Source organism: Calliphora vicina, chromosome 1 (assembly GCF_958450345.1).
Source record: "Calliphora vicina chromosome 1, idCalVici1.1, whole genome shotgun sequence".
In the NCBI taxonomy this organism is placed as follows: domain Eukaryota; kingdom Metazoa; phylum Arthropoda; class Insecta; order Diptera; family Calliphoridae; genus Calliphora; species Calliphora vicina.
The window spans coordinates 51,326,236-51,344,881 of NC_088780.1; positions in this window are offsets into that span (position 1 = coordinate 51,326,236).

Below are 18,646 nucleotides of genomic sequence, written 5' to 3' on the forward strand. Positions count from 1 at the left end.
ACTCACAATGGGCCAATTTCAGAAAAATATTATCAAAAAATTTGTTGTCTCCCAAAAATTAGTTTAATCAATAATTTTTACCAAAACAATTACATTTATATTAAACTATACTTTGATAAAGGGTATATAAGATTCGGCACAGCCGAATATAGCACTCTTATGTGATGTTATTGTTGTTACTCACACATTTATTGGTTTTTATTGTAGTTGTTGTAGTTTCTATATTAATAACAATTGTATGAACTCAGTCAGTCATTCAGTCCTTTGAAGAATTTAACAAAAAAATAAACCCACTAACAAAATTAAAAAACCCAGTGTTTTTTTGCGGTTTGCGATAAGTTGATTTTTGGTGTTGTTTTTATTGTAAACAACAACTACAACAAATTGAAGAAATAAGCAAAAAGGTATTAAAAAAACACATCCGTTTAAATGCCGCAAAATATAATAAAATACACAAAAAATTTGTTTATGGTTAAAATTTCTACAAATAAATGACAAATTCAACAACTATTTAGGACATTCTTTTTGATAACCCCATAGGAAATCAGGTTGTCAATAATATTGAAATTAAAAAATAATATATGGGGGTTTTCATGTCAAGTGAACAAACTTTTGAAATCGATGTCTTCCGATCGGGATGGATAGTAATTCACACACAACAAGATCGGTGGAGAACTCTCTGAGTTAGAGGGGGTCAAAATTTTTCATTTTGGGCAGGCAGGTGTTTTTTTCTCATCCATATAACTTATTACCTATTGTTCTTAGCAAAATGTGTCCCAAATAGTTTATATAGATATTTCTTCAATCTTTCCAAAAAAATATAAAATATTTTGATAATTTTACTATCCAATAGATCTAACCTTGGTGCCAATTTCATGCCGATCGGAAGACATTGATTTCAAAAGTTGGTTCACTTGACATGAAATCCCCCATATGTAAAAATACTAAAGACTGCCTGCGATCAAAACGATCACATTTTAAGACACATTTTGGGAGAGTAACACAAATGAAATCCAATCAACTTGTTGAATTCTTCAAAAAAAGAAAAGAGACTTCCGCATCTCATATAGACATAACATATTGCTATCTTGCTATATAAAAGCTGTAATAAACACACTTTAATATGATATTGTCCCAAAATTGTATCGTAAATTGTGATCGTCTAAAACTGCTCTAACTGTCTAGTAATATCAGGAAGGAAAACTAATAGTTGAATAACAACATAGCTGTATTAAGAAATCACTGTTTAAGATCCAGGAGATTTTATCAAATATGTAGATCAAGGACTGTCTCCTAGCAAGAAGAAAAGCCAGAGGATAAAGATCTGCAAAATGCCTTTAACTCCAGCAAAGCTAAGTGTATTAAACAGTTGTGATTGGATACCGATACCAATGCATACTATGTTGTATTAATGGCAATACTTGAGGGAACAAAATCACCGGAAATTATTTAAATGCCCAAAAATCGTAGACAAAATAGAGAAAGTTTTATTTCCGGAAAAAGCTCTCTATACTGATGATTCCGTTATCACAGCCCATATGAAGGTGAAATCACTGAGGAAGAAGTAGTGAAAAACATCCCCAACTTAAACTAGTCTTTTCGAAACAAACCTGAAAGATGGCAGATTCCCAGTAAACTTAGAAAAGTTAAAATTTATATATATATAGCCTTTAATCCGTTAATATTGTTACGAAATTGTACTTGAATTCAAATATAACGATTTTAAGGGCTGATTTAAAAGTAGCATAATGCTTTCAAATAACAGTGCTGTAATAGCAAACTGTAACATATCTGTGGGCATTATTAAATAAAAGCTTTCAGTTGATTTGATCGTATGTTGGCAACGCTGTATTCGAATTCGAATATTCAGTTAAAAAACATTGTAGAAAGTACACCACAGATGGCGTATGTATTAGTAAGATCTAGAATATTCGAATTTTGACAGTTAAAGAACAATCTAGAGTGCAGATGGCAGTGTTATAAATAGTGGCAGAGGTTGCAGTCGTTAGTGAGTTTATCAGAGACGTTTTTCGAATAAACATCAACTGAGTGCCTTAAAGTGTGTTGTATTTTTTTAAGTGAATTCGTGTAAATTATAAATTGTGTCTGTATTTCTGCGAATTTATAAACGTGTATAAAAACATTGAGTGACTATTTAATTCTGTTGTTGTTGTACATTTGAATAAATAAAGAGTTGTTACCATTTTCAAACTACTAAACGGCTTTAATTTGCAATCAAAAGTATCCGGTTTATTTAAAGGAAATAAACCAAACGTTTTGAAAAGGTTAAAACGTAACAATATATTGCGTTTTAATCGGCTCAGTAGTTTCGGAATTATATTAACAAATTGAAGAACAAAATATATTTTTTACGTGAAAATAGCAAATTTTTGTGTTTTAAAAAATTCATGAAAAATCGAAAAAGAAATCGATCAGGTTTATTGCTTTATCGCAAAACCACATGTAATAGGAATAAAATGAAATATCGACCATAAAAATCGATAGACCCTTTACGAATTTATTCAAAATTAAGTGAATTCGCTGATTTTCACAAATTTTATCTTTTTTGTTCATGTTCTTCTTTCGATTGATTGAATTTTGAAAACATTTTCCCCATGCTATTTACAAATTTTCACATATACAGTATAAGACAAAAGTGTTCACAAAAAGTCACGAAATTTTTGTATTACAGAAGAATTTTATTATTCACCATGTATATGAAAAATATTAATTAATTTTAAAAGAGTATCAATTTACTAACTTATACAAAACACAAAATCTAAATTTAAAAATTAGATTAAATACAATTGGGGGATTCAAACGGTCTGCTATTATGTCGTATTGTCATAATGTCGTAAAATATTTTTTTAGTTTAAACAAATTTTTGTTGGGTTTCAAACAAAAAAGTTATAAACTAATAAGACTTTTTGAACTACATATGTTTATTGGTTTGTCATAAAATAACACTTTTTTTGTTTGCAACACAACAAGAATTTGTTTAAACTAAAAAAATATTTTACGACATTATGACAATACGACATAATAGCAGACCGTTTGAATCCCTCAAATATTCTACATTTAAAACAAAAGTCGGTGTGAACAGTTTTGTCCCTTGTTTCAAAAACAGTGAAATTTTAAAATTAATATGACCACCACGTGATTTTTTTTACAGCTTTGATTCTTTCTGGCATACTATTTAAGATATTTTCTGAAACGTTTGGGGTTATATTTTGACATGCTAGAAGGGCTCGCTCCCACAATTCAACTACGGGTCTTGGAAAGTCTTTTTCGGGAAAAATTTTAAAATTGTCCAAAGGTGCTCGATAGGGTTTAAATCTGTGGACTGGGAAGGCCATTCGAGCAGTTTGATTTCGTTATCAACAAACCATTTTTTTGTCATAAACACTGGTAAAATTCTAAGACTAATTAATCGAAAAAAATTTTTTATGGTTTTTGGTGTAATTTATTCCCAATTTTTTGTAGATTCTGGTCCACATAAGATTCTAAGAAGATCTAGCTATGTCTCACAGTGGTGTCGCGGGAACAATTTGAGATATCATAACGAGGTGTCATCGAGTTGACTCACATTTGTTCAGCTTTGTAGGCGGCATGGGGGCCTGTGGGTCGCCCGTCAAAATTGGTAACCTCGGGTCTCACATTTTCACAAAAATCCATTTATGATCCCAAGGATAATTAAAAAATAAATAGTTCTTGAGAAGGTTTACAAAATATATGCTTCAATGTATAGGTTATCGCTTTCAGTTCATGAGCTATATAGGTTTAATTTTTATTTAGCTCGAAGAGATATATAGGTTTAATTTTTATTTAGTTGTAGAATCATCCTGTTGAATAAAGAAATTTGTATAAGAATTATTTTTTTAAATTTAAAGAAGAGCTGTTTTAGGCAGTTATCTCAATGCATTGTTCCCCCAGTGAAGGAACATTTCTCTGCTTTTATCTAGGGCCTTTCCAGTAAAATTATCACATTTTTTTTATATACTTTTTGATAAAAAAAAGAACAAAGAAATATTATGAAACAAGTCATAAATATTTACAATTCATTAAAAACTCCCCTCTTCAAATAAGAAAAAAAAATGTTTTGTTAACCTTTAACTTTAAGAGAATTTTTAGTTTGTGTAAGACAAGACAAGATAAAATAAAATAAACCAACAACTTCTTATGCAACCTCGAATTGAAGTATAAAGTGTTTTTTTTCAGTTTTATTTTGTATATTTTGTGGCACGTTTTACCTTCAACATTAAATTCTTACCAGGTTGTAAATTTTAAGCAGTTTTTGGTTTTCTTTTTCATTTAATTTAATATTTTTTTTATTATTTTCTTGTTTAAGGTTTTGCATTACAATTGTTGAAAGAAAAAAAAAAACAAACAAAACCTTAAAGAAAATTAAATTTCTTGAAATTCATACCGCAAAGAATTGGTGGCTTGTCGAATGTTTTGAAAAAACAAAAAAATGTCAAACTTAATGACCCACATTTATTTTAAACCATTGAGTTCTTTATGTCACAATTAATTATTACTTTTTCTGTTATTTTTGTTTTTTCTATAGACATTTTTAGTTAATTAAGCAAAATATTATTTATGTTTAATAAATTAGAGCAGATTGTTTGAGAGGGGAGGGTAAAGGTTTATTATTTTTTTTTTTAATTTTTATTGAGGAAGAAATTTAAGAAAAGGTAAGCATTTGGAAATCAAAACTATTATTTAGCTTCTAAAAAGGTATGCGCTTAACAATTTTGAGACTTTACTATTATAGTCTCACCACTTTGGTTTTTGACAGTAGAGTCTTTCTCTATAAATAAGGTGCGTGTCAAAATGATAAGGTCACATACTTTCGTTCTATTTATAGAAAAATACTAATAATATTGATTGGTTCTATTGGCTAAAATACTCCAGAGCCTTTAAAGCACACTTTTTAAACTAAATTATTTTCAATTTATCAATGAAAATGCTAATCATTATTAGCTGGAGCACTTGGAATTTCGGAGAAAAATCATATGACAACTAACTGGCATCAGGTAACGATTTCAGTATTATTTTCTTTAAAAGAAAGAAAAATTAGTTTTTTTGAAAATAGCTTTTTTCTGAAGAAAAAAGAAAGTTAGTATGACTGATTTCAACTTCCCGAGATACTAGAGCTTTTTCGCTTCGAAAATCTAAGGTGTCCAGAGTCTCCGATCTTAATAAGTTCTAATCAGATTGTGGTCATCTTGAACCTGGTGTCACTGGAGCCGCTATATGAGAGGTGTGATAAGCTTTACTACAGCTTTGATCTTGCCACAAGTCTACAGAGGTGACAAGAAGATTTTCATCTCAGGAGACTCCTAGTTCAATTTGTCAAAGTGAGAACCAATTTAATTCAGAATTGCTAAGACAATTTTTTGGCATATTTCTAGTTCCCGAGATACTAGAGCTTCTTCGCTTCAAAAGTCCACCCCTCCAGAAACAAGACTGGAAGATATCCAGAGTATCCGATCCTGAATGTAATTCTAATCAGAATGTGGTCATCTTAAATAAGGAGTTACTGGCGCAGCTCTATGTCAGGTGTGAGAAGCTAAACAAGACTGGACTGGTTTCTAGAGTACATGATCCTAAATGTAGTTCTAAGCAGATTGTGGTCATCTTGAATTAGAAGTCACTGGATCCGCTATATGAGAGGTGTGAGGAACTCTATTACAGCTTTGATCTTCTGACATGTCTACCTAGGCGACAAGAAGATTATCATGTCTAGAGACGGAACTCCTAGTTCAGTTGGACAAAGTGAGAACCAATTTAACACTGAATTGTCGCGGCAATTCATTGATCATATGGATAAAGTAGTTAATGAGGATATCCTCCTTGATTCTGATCAGGATAATGTCAACGTCACAGTGTTACCAAACAATGGAGATACGGAGAATAACGCAAGTTAATCTCCTCCAAATATGACTTAAGAACAATTAAGTTGAGCAACTGCAGTAACATTCCGATAATTATTGAGGCAGCAGTCTGGGGAAGCTCGGGCATAAACGCTATAGGTGGGCCGTTATTTTAATCTATTATTTTATCTTTATGTATTAAATGCAGGATCAGAACCAACATTCGTTGTTTGAATATTTGTGAAGTTCTGGATATGCGTTACGATAGGATCAGGGAATGGCGTGTCTTTAGGGACTGTTTATTTTCTGACCATTTATATATAGATTTCGACGTAGGTTGTAAAACCCTTTCGAAAAAGGATAAGAAAGGTTTTTGAAATACAAGTGCTATTCTCCCACGTGTTCACCTTATATTGGCGATCATAAGGGCTTGGGCAGATATAGCTTCCGCTGTAAATATACTTAAGTGCGTGTTAGCAAGAAAAATGAGGCTTGCGAACTGTTTAATGAAATGTGGAGAACAGGAAACTGCCCAGTATGCAAAATGATTCGAAGTTATGACGAAAATGAATAATTTTTTCGTAAAATTTTATCGATATCGACTTCGATATAATGTCGAGAATGTGCGTGTTTTCCTAAGTAGAGTGCAGAGCGATAAAGAGTCGAAAATTATTTATTATTCTGATTCTAATTTTTATCGATATACTATACCTTTTTCGGTATTAAAAATGTTCTAAAATGATTCGATTTCGATTAAATATATGAACAATTTCGTATACTTTATACCATCGAGCAATTTCTTCTTGAAATAATGCATATTCAATACCTTTATTATTATCCAATAATGTTGCGTTAGATGTGTTTTCATTTTCAAATGTAATAAACTCTGCACATATTTCTGATGTCTGCTGATTATTAGATTCGAATTGTCAAAAACAACATCAATAATTGGCTGCGCTTTTCTTTTAAGACGTCTTTGATCCATTTTTCGTGTTAAACTATATTTTTATGAATATGTTATTGATAGGATAAGAAACAAAATTTTATTTTCTCACAAATTGACAAAAGAATAATATGTATGTATATGAATTTGTCAATTTGTGCAAAAATAAAATTTGACATTAAAAAAAAACTCGAACATTATTCGCCATTTCTATAAAATATTAAAGTACGATATTCTAAAAAATGTAGATTGGATAGAGCATCATATTAAATTCATATTTTCGATTTTAATTCGAAATAAGTTCGATAAAAAGAACTGACTCGAAATGTTGCATACTGGGTGGGCTTCCTATATTCATTGAAGAGTTTCTATAATATGATAAAGAATGGCAAACACAAATCTTGGAGCTCTTTATGTGGCAGGAACGATCCTCTGAGAGTAGGTGTTTTCGTAAATCCTGCCAATGACCTCTACTGTACCCACATAGGATTTCTATTTGTCAAGTTTGCAATGATATTAAGAAACTAAATTACAACTAGATGTTAGATAAATAATTACTAGATCCAACCTTGACAACAAACTGGTTACCGATGTCTCAGATAAATTGTTAAGTATATACAGTAGTACAGAAAGCGAGTCATTCACCAATAAGATGTGTCAGTTTTTAAACAGACTATATCTTAATTAATGTATTATGAAACATTCAAAAATCTTTAAAATTATTTTAGGATTATACGAATATATATTTTGGATCAACTAAACAATTAATAAATGAAAAATTTCGATCAGATCAGAATTTCAAAATTCTGTTAGTCTGATTTCAATCTTTTTGATCCCATAATAAAGCTAATGAATCATAGATTAAAAAGGTTTATTCCATAAATCCGTTTCTCATCGATACAGGAAATCGTCATCAAACAAAGTATATCTCAAAAAAGGTGTCTTCCATGTTCCAAAGATTTTCCTTAAATATGAGCCATTCCATTTAAAACATATATAAAAATCAGAATGTGACTATGGCTGTACTCGAGATAGCTAGAATTTAGGGATATATTTGAAAAAATTTATTTGTTTTTCAATTACTGGAAATGAAAAAATCCAAGATATTAGAAAGCCGAAAGCCGACTCTCTTTAATAGTCGATAGTTAGACGTGAACAATATCTACATTCATTCGGAATTCTAGACTCTACCACCAACATCATCTCTCTTCTTGGATTCAAACGTGAATACGCTTAGATTTCATGTTAATAAGGACAGAATTATCCAAAATCGGGAATCGAATGTTTCTCCAGAAAGAGAGTTTTGAAGTGTAGTAGTCTATGAGTATTGGTAGATTATCCCTACAATACTAGCGTGGCCTAACAATCTGTAGTTCCAGTCTCCAGCAGATAATCTCGTTGGTCTGGCTATAGACTCGTCTGTATCTTCTATATATCTTCTCTATAGACTCATCTATACTCTTTCTAGACTCGTTTATACTCTCTCTAAAGACTCGTCCATACTATACTGTCTCTATAGACTCATCTATACTCTCTATAGACTCATCTATAGACTCGACTATACTTTGGCTATATACTCGTTTATACTTTCACTATAGAACCATCTATTCTTCAGCTGTAGACTCGACTACAGCTACAGATTCGTCTATACTCTCTCTATAGATACCGATATCGTATGATATAAGAACTCATTACCTTATAGGAGACGTAGTATACATTTCTCTACGGAAGACTCAAGATAGCACGATTGCCCAAAATCTGGAATTGTGTCCCAGTAGTTTAGGTCAGAGGTTTGTTCGACACTCTTAGACATAGTATCTTTCAATTGTGGTAACAATACAGAAATACAGGACGTATTTAAAACATGTTCCTCATCTTAGAACAACCCAGAGCTTATTACAAATCCGATTCCAAGATCTAGTTTAAGAGTATAGTTTAGAGTCTAAACTTTAGACATTTCTTCGGAAACGGCTCAAATATTTTCTCTTGATGGAGACACAGGAACTCTTCAACACTCTCCCCTTAACTCTAATCTCCGCAAATCCTACAGTAATCTTGTATTCAACAATAATTGTCATAGACATCCACTCAGAGATAGTATATAACCGAATTCCGATTTCATATTAGATTGTTTAACGTTTTGAATTTAAATTCAACTTATTAATTAAACTCATGTATATATTTAACTAATTTTAAGCAGAGATTCTGACCTTTTTTATATAAAATGGAACGTCTGGCATCCAGCTGAGTTTTAAATTGTTAAATCAAACCCTTAAGAAATCCGGATTTTAGGTGACAATTTTTTTTCCATAAAATTGTAAAAACATATCATTATCTTGTATTGTCTTTAAATACAATATTTAAAGGGCGTTGACCACAAGGAGTCTTGTTATCAGGAAGTATTTCAAACTATTTAAATACAAATTAAACACACACACACAAACACATGGAATGAAATACATTTTCAACACTTGAACTTCTTTAAAAAATAAATCCTATTTACAAAAGTTCAGTCACTCACTTGTTCAGTCAGTCAGTCACTCGCTCAGTCAGTAAATGTTCGTAGTAAACAATTTCTTTCTTACCACAATCTACATATTTTCCCAACATAAACTAAATACAAATAACAACAGCAACAACAGCAACAATAGGGAATAAAGGCTTATCAGTGGAAAAACAACACATTGAAACCTGAACTGAATTGAATTGACTCGTACAGCAACAACACAACATTCTGTAGGAAAATTATTCAACAATTTTCCTTAAATGCCAAAGACAAACTGCAAAACGAACGAACTAGAAAAAAAAAAATAGAAGACAGCAGGCAGAAAATGCGAAAACTTAAAACAGTCGAAGGGAAAAACCAAACCAAAGGAAAACCTTTAAAAATATTCATTCATTCATGCAGCGATATAGAATTCCAAGCAAATGACACCATGGTCTTAAAGCACTACAAGCACCATGTGCTGAGGTAAATAATAAGTATCTTCATGCTAAAATACACTCTGGTACTGGTAGCATGTATCCCAACCAACCAACCAGCCATCCATCCATTCCATATATTCGTCTCTCTAGCTCTCCTTTAACTTTTAATGACGATGTGCACCAAGTATTTTTGCATTTTCTTTAAATGTTTCCCACTTTTCACTGGCATGTAATCGCTCATTGACTGGCTGACTAGCTGACTGACTGTCTGACTAAATTGTGCGACTGACTGTTTGTTGTTTTGTTTTTGCCTTCGTTGGTAAAATGAGAGAAAAACTATCAGGAGCTGATAAAAATGTAAAACAAACTATTTTTACTCGTAAAGAAACTAAAAAAGAATCCATTAGAGCCTCTTATACAAGTAGTAAATATATTCGTATCTCATGCAGTTTAATGCCCTTATTCCATTCATTTACTCGACTACTCGTATCTACTGAATACATGGATGTAAATATTTATGTGTATTGTTATTGTAAGTGTAACTTTAATGGTTTATATACTCCTAAACATATAGCAAATTTAAAGTAGGCACTTGAAAATGAAGAAATCAGATAGTTTTCCTTATGAACTGAATGAGGAACAACTATAAACGAGTATGATATGCACGTCGTTTAGCTCCTCTATTCATGCTGGTAAAACTCAATATATTTTGAATGTTCCATCAGCCATATCTTTGGAGTATAATTAATATCAGAGCCCTCAATATGCAGATGACTATATCTCAGGTATATGACCCCTTACATGACTATGCGATGGAGAGAACTTCCCAAGTTAACCTAATATCAGAAACATTAAATATTTTAAGACTATGATCATAAAACTCTTCATTGGCTTTGGCTAACATCAGGAGACTCCAGACTTTTGTTCCACTTTTCAATTTCATTATTACAGTTCAGACAGAAAGAGCGTCTCAAGTTCAATGGTTTTTTATAAGAGTCAACTGATTTTTCAGTCATCATTATATTTCAGTTTATTATTTCACCATGATATTTTTCTTTTAAACCAGACAATACTTCTGAAGAATCTATAGGGACTATTTAGGTGTAATTTCAGAGAATGTTCAGATCTTGAAAGAATTTCATGTCAACAAAATTCCTCCGAAGAATGAAAAACACATGATTGTTCAAACAATTTTAGAAGTCACAGATATAGGGCTACGCAGCGATTAAAGGGATGATAATTTCAATTCTCTAAATATGCTTTCGTTTCCGGTGCTTTAATACAAATGACAAAGCACAAATGCAATTACTACGCGATCTTCTCCGATTTTCCTCCTGATTACTCCGCGGCCATATGATACAAATCTCTATCTGAAACAGTGTGCCAATAGTAATCTTTCAATTTTGATACTCTTTAATACAGGATGTAATTCAAACATGTTCCTCATTTTACAAAGCCGTGTGATGCAGTTTTTGTTTCCAGCCGGGGTATGCTTAGTCTGTCCAGGTTCTTCAAAGGTCTGCTTCCTTTGAAATCTTTACCACAGAGCTGTCTTGGATCTTTGGGATATGTTGGTTAATGGGCGAAGTTTCTAATAGTGAATTCGACGAGATAAACGCTTCGGCTCTCGGTCGGCTAACGACTATTATTTGTAAATACTGCCTATGGATGCAATCCGAGGAGATAAATTCTTCAGCTCTCGTCGGCTAACTACCACTTATTGGCTATGACTAGCAAATGAGTACAATCCGACGAGATAAATGCTTCGGCTCTCGGTTGGCTAACGGCTAATTATTTGTTAATATTGTCTATGGATGCAATCCGAGGAGATAAATTCTTCAGCTCTAGGCGGCTAACTACAACTTATTGGCTATGACTAGCTAATGAGTACAATCCGACGAGATAAATGCTTCCGCTCTCGATCGGCTAACTACGGATTTTAACTACAGTATTAATACGAAGTAAGAATTTAGGCCTCGTCTAGTTATGCATTGTTACCCGGGCGCAAAGTATAAGTAGATCGGGATTTCGATTCTAGCTCCCATTGTTATTGTTTTTCTAAGATGTCTTATATTGGAATTCACATGAACTGTTTGGGAATTATCGACAACAAATTAGTATTCACATAAACTGTTTAGGAATTATTGATAACAATATACTAATATATATTGTATTGGTATTAATTATGTTATGTTGATGTATTGACTTTTGTAACTGCACGTTACAGCCGATAACCTAATCAAATATTTCAAGGAAATATTTCGGACAGTTCTTCGGCATTCTCTTGACGTTGACTTAGTAACTGTTCAAAACTCTCTACTCCACTTTCATCTCCTCAATTCCGTTATTAATAGATGCCATCTTAGATTGGTTATATTTGAGTCTTTCGCAAAGTCTAAGTTTCCATTTGCTTTAGTGGAATCTGTCCCTAAATGTCTCAAATAAGGAGGAGATAAGGATGTGTCGAATATACAGACAAACCATTCTTCAACTTTATTAATATATAGAAACTCCATATGAAAGACAATGCAATTATATGGAAACCTTGATAGAGAGTTGTCAAAATCTCTGAAATATACTTCTAGTCACCTTGGAGCCATCAATGAAAATATTTATGTCTCTTCTCTTAACAGCAGTGGTATCTCTATATATAGCCCAATATTCCACTGAGTTATTAAGTACTTTTTCTGATCAAGTAGATACAACTCACTTGACTGTAGTAATAGATTCATTTGAGTTACATTTGTAAAGGCGAGTAGAATGAGTAAAATATGGAAAGGATGGGAGAGAGGAAAATTACAATTAATAAATATGTATATGGATTCATAACAAATGTAGTAATGTAAATAAAGGAGAAAGATGTGTGCCATTTCAGACCAACTCTAGAAGAATCATATTTCTAGAAACCTGTGTCGACGATTTACAAACGATGGACTCCTTTTCTTCGTCACGACAGGTTCTGTGGAAGTCATTTGATAGTAGTTCAAGTAGAGATGCTAATCGGGACTGATTTTTGAAAATCCCGGGGTTCGGGATTTGGTAAAGAATCCCGAAATCCCGACCCGGGGTTTAGATGGAATTTTGTAAACAATAAACAGCTGTTACGAACAAAATCAACTATTGTGAATGAAAAGTTCATGGGGAATTTCACGATAGCAATTTTAACTTCGAGGGAAATGAATATTTCATGGGAACAAAATTTCACATGTTATTGCCGATAGGGGTGAATATCTTTTAGCCTTTTAGCAATCGAAATATTTTCATTTTGTTCGAGCTTCTCATCTGAGATAAAATCAATTTCGTTTGAAGAGGATTTGAATTGAGTTTTGTTAGATAACTTAGAAAAGTTGAAGAATTGATTTTCTAGATCCCCAATCAAGGAAAACCAAAAATAAAGTTTTCCCTTATTAACTATGTTGTAGCAGGAGTTGAGCTTAAGAACTTTGCTGATCATCACTTTGCGATATTCGGGCATTTAGATTGTCAAAATGCATGAAAAAGGCACACAAAAATTACAATTTTCCTTATTTATTTATGACAAACGGGATTTGGAAAACCCCGGGATTTAAAATTAAAAAATCCCGGGCTTCGGGATTTAAGAAATCCCGAAAACCCCGGGATTTTCAGGAACGGGATTCCCCGTTTGGCATCTCTAAGTTCAAGCCTATTGAGCACAGCTAACATGTTGTTAACTTGCGGTCTTTGTAATTTTAGTACATGCGAATCACATGTCCGGCTCAACATTGCAGGCTGTGGAATGCCCTACAGACTGTTTATAATCCCCACTGGAAGCCTTGATCGTCTCTTCAACATTGACCATTGATGGTCCCATGTTCACGCATATGAATGGTAGGTCTACTGTTGACGAATCGCTACTTGACACTAGGTAAAGATGCGGATATCTATACAATACAAATGACAATGACAGTTAACGGATCTTAGCATTCCTGGACGTTATGTAAACACTTGTTAGGGTGCTCAGCAGTGGGTATATAAAACCTCATTGAAGTTGCTGCTCTTTTAATAGTCGAAAGTTCGACTTGATCATTCTGAAGTCTGAGACACTACTACCAACATCATCTCTCTTCTTGGATCCAAACATGAAAATGTTTAGATTTCATGTTAACAAGGAGATTTACTGTCGAATTATCCGAAATCGAGAATCAAAAGTTTCTCCATACAGAAGGTTTTGAAGTGTAGTAGTCTATGTATGAGTTTTGGTAGATTATTTATTATCCCTACAACGCTAGCGTGGCCTAATAATCTGTAGTTCCAGTCTCCAGTTATATTCAGTCTGATAATCTCGCTAGTCTTGCTATACACTCTATCTAACTATAGAATCGTCATACTCTTGCTATAGAATATCCTATACTCTCTCTAAAGACTCGTTTCTATAGACTCGTCTATACTTTCTCTATAGACACGTATATGCTCTCGCTATAGACTAGTCTATACTGTCGCTATAAAGTCATGTATGCAATTTATATAGACCTATAGTTTCGCTATAAAACCGTCTATACTAGATTTATCTATACTCTAGCTATAGTTTTCAAGACTCTTTCTATATACTCGTCTATACTCTCTCTATATACTTTTCTATACTCTCTCTATAGAATATTTATAATCTCTCTATAGACTCATCTATACTCTCGCTAAAAACCCGTCAATACTTTCGATATAGACCCGTCAATACTCTCGCTATAGACCCGTCTATAGTCTCGCTAAAGACCCATATATACTGTCGATATAGATCTCGTTATAGATTCTTCTATACACTCCCTATAGACTCTCTATATAGACTAGTCTATACTCTCGCTATACACTCTCATTATAGATTCATCTATACTCCCGCTATAGACTCGTCTAGAGTCTCTCTATAGACTCATCTATACTCTCGCTATAGACCCTTCTATACTTTCGCTATAGACTCGTCTATAGTCTCGCTATAGACTCCTCTATAGTCTCGATATAGACTCGTATATAGTCTCGTCTATAGACTCCTCTATAGTCTCGATATAGACTATAGACTCGTCTATAGACTTGTCTATAGTCTCGTCTATAGACTTGTCTATAGTCTCGCTATAGACTCGTCTATACTCTCGCTATAGTCTGGTCTATAATCTCGCTATAGACTCGTCTATAGTCTCGTTATAGACCCATCTAGACTTTCGTTATATATTCGTATACACTCTTATAGATTCGTCTATAGATTCGTCTATATTCTCGCTATTGACAATATATTCCCGCTATAGAGACGTGTTTAAAATGATATAGAACATTAGAATCTCTCTATAGAGTCGCCATAGAATCGCCTAGTGTTTCGCTTTAGACTCGTCTATAGTCGCGCTATACACCAGTGGGTAATTTTAGAGTGAATTCATAATTCTTTGGGCTATATACATAAATCTCGATAACTTTAGGTTAGTTCAATTTAAAATAATTATTTGATTGAACAGTTGGTTCTATAAATCAAGAAAATGTATAGAATTGAAAAAGAAAACCAATTTCTCCTTTAATTTGTATGGCACAATCCGGACACACACATATCAGCAATCTTGCATTCATTCAGTAAATAAGTCATTTTTAAAGTTACAGAATATCTATTGAATGAATATTAAACACACGAGCATGAATGGGAAATGTTAATTGTAGTTGTATCCGTATGGTATGGGTTCATTGTACGATTTGTTGGAAAAATCGCATTGTAATCTATTAGAGGCTCTAATGCTAAAGGAACCAAACAGCCAACAACAACTGCAACAATTCGAAACATTGTTTCTCAAGTGTGAAAATTATAAATGTACGAGAAAATGGAATAAAGCAAAAAAAAAAAATATAAGCAAAGAACAGAAATAAATAAATGAAGAATAGAAATGTTAATAAGTCCTTTAACCTTTTCAAAAACCTACTACTACAAGATACTGAGATTGTTCGTCAAATGGTTAGTACATGGTTAGTTCCCTTTAAATTGATTTCCTGTATTGAGTAATTTTTGTTCTTGTTCCGTTTTCAATTTTACATTGGAATTTAATTTTCACAACGACCTCTTTAAATGTAAATACATATTGTATCTATGAGTATGTCAGTATATGTATATTTAACCTCTAATAAAGTTTAATTGTTTAAAATGTTTATAAATGTGAGTTCAGAGTTTGAAGGGATGTCTGTCTGTCTGTGGGTCTGTGGATATCGAATGTATGCCATTTCTATTGACAAATCTGCGGGTACTTAAATACTTATAGTCTGTCCTATAAACGTTCATGGAATGAGTGTGTGACTCAGTGGTAAGTAGCTAAAGTTTGTAGCAACAGTAGCTGCAGCCCCTGTTTTCTCTATTAAGGATTCCTTATTTCGTTCTGTATTTCTGTTTGTCGGCAATCATCCACCACATAATTTTTCTTTTTATTGAATTTAATTGCTTCAAAGCAAAAATTAAAAAAGAGGTCGTCATTGCCACCGTTTTTTTTTTTTTCAATGTAAATTGATGATAGTTTTTCTTTATTGTGCGTGTTCGTAATTTGGGCAAAGGTTTTGCACGCGTCGTTAAAAAATACGCAGATCAGAAAAGTGCCAGAAATATGCAGGATCTATTAAATGAAACTTAATATAAATTAGTAAGGATAAGGGCAGGATCAATAAAATTGTGCCACTGTAATTTATGACGTTGTTAGGGAAACATTTCAATAATTAAGGAAATAATCATTAAAATACTAAAACAACTTTAAAAGAACAGAAGACAATTTTTATGGGAAAGAAAAAAGTTTCAAAAATAAATTGTGAAAATCTTTCTCAGTTGCTTTAGGCTTACCAGATATAATACAGAATATAGATGCAGAAGGATTTCTACAGGAATAAATATCAAATCTAATAATTTGTATTTTTGAATGAATTTTTTGTAATAATTGGTTCAATATGTTCGTGAATTTTAATAAAACCGTTATTAAACGTTATGTCCCAGATCATAATATCAATTATCCCAACAATTTTTTGGGATAATTTTGGGTCTAGTCTCTTTTTCCACCTAAAACAATGACCAAAGTCTTTTTCACATTATATATTTATTAAAAATCACAAATATTATAGTTAAAGTGTTAAAGTTATTATATTTTGTAAAAATATTAGATTATTATATTTATTTTTAAAAAAGTTCTATTTAAATGTTGCCATGATTTTATCAAATAGAGTTTCATTCGAAATCGGTTGAATTCAAATTGATTGTTCGACTCTTTGAAATCTTAGGATACTTAGTATTGATTCATATTCCATTTTCTTTTATAATACATATCGTATATAGTTTTAACAGGAGTACCGAATCAATGCCCTCTTCAACCTTATCTGCACCATTCAACGAAGTCATTTATCAACCTAGACTCCAACTTCAACAGATCCGTCAGGTTGTGCAAAAAGAAGCAACTCATCGTCTCGAATATTCTATCACGTCAGAGTCATACGCTTACATCATGGAATCGGTACTCCGACAATCCGCTTCTATGAGCGAAATTCTCCTCATTTTTCGAATATGGTACAACTTGGTGACCCGGAATACAGTGAATTCAAAATCTCGTCATTTCATTAAGAGATCCCCGGCATTCAAGGGCCACAACATATTTTAGGACATATTGGTTACACCGTCCTATAACATTTTGATTAGTCTGGGAGTGCACAGTGGGGCAGAATCGAAATTTTTTGGAAATAAATCTGGCATTTCTAAACGGCTGATCAGATCGGGATGAAATTTGACGTGGGCGTAGCCAAGGAGTATTCGAGTTTAAGTTATTAAAATGGATCCTGCAAATGCTCCAGGGGCGGCGCTATGGGCGCTCAAAGTAAGGTACCATCGACATTTAAATTTTTTAAACACGTTACATTTTTTTGTTTCCCATCCGATTTCAAAGATTTTTATATTTTTGGAAAGCCATCGGCTAGGCTTATAATTTCTGAGTTATATGCATTTGAAAATTGAAATTTAAAAATTAGGCCATAACTTGGTCCGCTTTTTTAAAAATATAGGGCGTACTTTTGGACCGAATGGACTCGAATTTTTTTTGTTAGTTAGACAACTAAATTACGAATAATACGTAAAAGATTTCAGAGCAATATCAATTAGGGATCCAATTGATATTGCGAGGATATTTTTAATAATCTGATCAGCCGTTTAGAAATGCCAGATTTATTACCAAAAAATGTCGATTCTGCCCCACTGTGGAGTGCAGTGAGTGCACAGACTATCTCAGTTCACGTGATGCCATGCGCATTCAGAGCAACTTCGTTGGCCACAAGATCTGCAGACAACATGTTTATCATTGCAAAAAAAGCCTTTGATCTCGTGGTGCAAATTGTTAATATTGCCGAAGTTCATAAGATTCTCTCAAACGATTTGTGATGGGTAACTTTCAGAAGACTGCTCCACAAAACAATTGCACCATATATGGTTAACAAACACTCTGAAAAGCCATCTGGTGTTCTTGAGAGTAGTTCTTTGAATATTAAAGTTGCACGACAGTTTCAAATCGAGGATTATAGATATTTTACACTGACGGACAAAATAAAATAAACCTCATTTAAACAAGGTAATACAAATACAGTGACAGTAAAAGATCCGATTTGATATGGTATACGCTGATATATTGTTGTATAGTTTAAAAATGCGGGATTTTTTCAAATTTGCAGCATTTATTTTGAAACATTTGTACAATATAAATTTATTCAAAGATTTGTCCATTGGTAGGTTTGACCTTTTCCAATCTTTCTAGCAACATATGGCTTCCTAGCCAAAAGAACTGCTCATCTTTTGAGGCGAAGTTGCCACGAACGAAGAAAGCCAATTCCGGATACTCTATTCTGAAGAGAAGCGTATCCCAGAGTGAGCGCTCTGCATCGATCGAAACAAATAGTAGACGGA